The sequence below is a fragment of the Bison bison genome, unplaced genomic scaffold, assembly GCF_000754665.1.
Source record: "Bison bison bison isolate TAMUID 2011002044 unplaced genomic scaffold, Bison_UMD1.0 scf7180017864456, whole genome shotgun sequence".
Taxonomy (NCBI): Eukaryota; Metazoa; Chordata; class Mammalia; order Artiodactyla; family Bovidae; genus Bison; species Bison bison.
In genome coordinates this window covers 14,236,345-14,236,546 of record NW_011495018.1, presented here as the reverse complement: position 1 = coordinate 14,236,546, position 202 = coordinate 14,236,345, and the positions used below count along the sequence as shown (strand labels likewise).

General features: G+C 56.9%; 1 protein-coding gene across 3 annotated transcripts in view; it reads left to right on the top strand.

Moving 5' to 3' along the window:
- The window catches only part of ENO4 (enolase family member 4), a 28,493-nt gene that overhangs the window by 600 nt on the left and 27,691 nt on the right, over positions 1-202 (top strand). The gene's annotated exons all lie outside the window — the stretch shown is intronic.

The window sequence follows — 202 nt, the reverse complement described above, 5'->3', positions numbered from 1 at the left end:
CAGGGCCACCTGAGAACTGGCGCCACCCGGGGTTCGAGTCCCCAGCTGGAAGCGGAGGGGCTAACCCTCTCTCACGTCTCCGCAAAAAGCGCTTCGTGAGAGTGTTAACCGTTTTCCCATCTGAAAACCGCCAGGGAAACACGTCCTGGAAAACAACGCCAGAAGGGCGCTAGTATCAAGAGTAAATAAGCCCAAAACCCGG